Source organism: Oncorhynchus masou, unplaced genomic scaffold, assembly GCF_036934945.1.
Source record: "Oncorhynchus masou masou isolate Uvic2021 unplaced genomic scaffold, UVic_Omas_1.1 unplaced_scaffold_5972, whole genome shotgun sequence".
NCBI classification, from domain to species: Eukaryota; Metazoa; Chordata; class Actinopteri; order Salmoniformes; family Salmonidae; genus Oncorhynchus; species Oncorhynchus masou.
The window spans coordinates 15001-17408 of record NW_027012396.1 but is presented as its reverse complement, the minus strand read 5'-3'; positions in this window follow the sequence as shown (position 1 = coordinate 17408).

Below are 2408 nucleotides of genomic sequence, written 5' to 3'. Positions count from 1 at the left end.
TACCAGTATTATACCTACAGTATGTGGAGAGTCTACTACCAGTATTATACCTACAGTATGTGGAGAGTCTACTACCAGTATTATACCTACAGTATGTGGAGAGTCTACTACCAGTATTATACCTACAGTATGTGGAGAGTCTACTACCAGTATTATACCTACAGTATGTGGAGAGTCTACTACCAGTATTATACCTACAGTATGTGGAGAGTCTACTACCAGTATTATACCTACAGTATGTGGAGAGTCTACTACCAGTATTATACCTACAGTATGTGGAGAGTCTACTACCAGTATTATACCTACAGTATGTGGATAGTCTACTACCAGTATTATACCTACAGTATGTGGAGAGTCTACTACCAGTATTATACCTACAGTATGTGGAGAGCCTGCTACCAGTATTATACCTACAGTATGTGGAGAGTCTACTACCAGTATTATACCTACAGTATGTGGAGAGTCTACAACCAGTATTATACCTACAGTATGTGGAGAGTCTACTACCAGTATTATACCTACAGTATGTGGAGAGTCTACTACCAGTATTATACCTACAGTATGTGGAGAGTCTACTACCAGTATTATACCTACAGTATGTGGAGAGTCTACTACCAGTATTATACCTACAGTATGTGGAGAGTCTACTACCAGTATTATACCTACAGTATGTGGAGAGTCTACTACCAGTATTATACCTACAGTATGTGGAGAGTCTACTACCAGTATTATATCTACAGTATGTGGAGAGTCTACTACCAGTATTATACCTACAGTATGTGGAGAGTCTACTACCAGTATTATACCTACAGTATGTGGAGAGTCTACTACCAGTATTATACCTACAGTATGTGGAGAGTCTACTACCAGTATTATACCTACAGTATGTGGAGAGTCTACTACCAGTATTATATCTACAGTATGTGGAGAGCCTGCTTCTTTGTCTTGGAGTGGCCAAGGCTCACTAAGTGTACAATTAGATAACAATTGATCGATAAGGTTGTTGATGTTGCTCTGAAAAGTGTTGTTTAAGGTTGTAAAGTGATTCTCATGTTTCAGCGAGTGGTGAAAATATCAGTCATGTGGCCCATGCATGTTCAGAGATGATGGAGCATGTTTATCTTTGAGACTTTGTTATGAATAGAAACAGAACAGGTGAAGGACGAGAGAGAGAGAGAGGTAGAGAGAAAGAGAGAGTGACGGGGAGAGAGAGAGAGATAGGAGAATGGAAGAGAGAGAGAGAGAGAGGTAGAGAGAGAGAGAAGAATGGGGGAGAGAGAGAGAGAGGTAGAGAGAGAGAGTGATGGGGAGAGATAGAGAGAAGAATGGGGGAGAGAGAGAGGTAGAGAGAGAGGGGGAAGGAGAGAAGGAGAAAAACGTGATGAGGGAGAAAGAGAGAGAAGCACGGGAGACAGAGAGAGAAGCACGGGAGACAGAGAGAGAAGGACAAGGAGAAAGTAGGATAGAAAGAGAGAGAGGGAGAGTGACGGGGAGAGAGAGTGAGAGAAGAATGGGAGAGAGAGAGAGAGAGAGGTAGAGAGAGAGAGAAGAATGGGGGAGAGAAGTAGAGAGAGAGAGAGTGATGGGGAGAGATAGAGAGAAGAATGGTGGAGAGAGCGAGAGAGAGAGGTAGAGAGAGAGGGGGGAACGAGAGAAGGAGAAAAATGTGATGAGGGAGAAAGAGAGAGAAGCACGGGAGACAGAGAGAGAAGGACGAGGAGAGAGAAGGATAGAAAGAGAGAGAGGGAGAGAGGAGAGCGAGAGGGAGAAAGAGAGGAGGGAGAGAGGAGAGCGAGAGGGAGAAAGAGAGGAGGGAGAGATAGAGACCCAGACCTCCTTGCCCTCTGTCAGAGGGACCCTGTCCAGACCTTTCCCAGCAGGCTTTGCCACAGATGGAGCCTGTAAGAAAAAAGGCTCTGGTTAACTTTACACGCCATTTGAATGTTTTGACTTTGTTAGAGGAAATAGTCTGTACAGGTTAAAAAAATCACACATGCTAATCATGTATGAAGGTATTCATGCTAAACAAGTCATGTGTGGCCTGAGCTCAAATGTTTAGTTGATTCAAATAGAGAGACACAAAAAAAATATTTTGTGGATTTCAATCAGATCACACATGGTGGAAAATGTGGCTTTTAAAGGCCATTTCCTATTGAACTGATATATACAGCATTTACTGTTGTGGAGAATGAGCAGTTGGATTGAATCCCGGCCTAATACGATGGTCTGTGCGTACATTTGAAGAGTCATTTGTGTTAGGCTTTATCGTATGAGTGCTTCTCCGTGGATTCATTTGGTTTTAACATGTCCCACCCATTTTCATCCAAAGAACAAGGGCGCCTGCTCACTAATCAATAACAAAACATGATTTCTAGCTAAAATAAAAATGTAAAGCGTCTTTAACATTT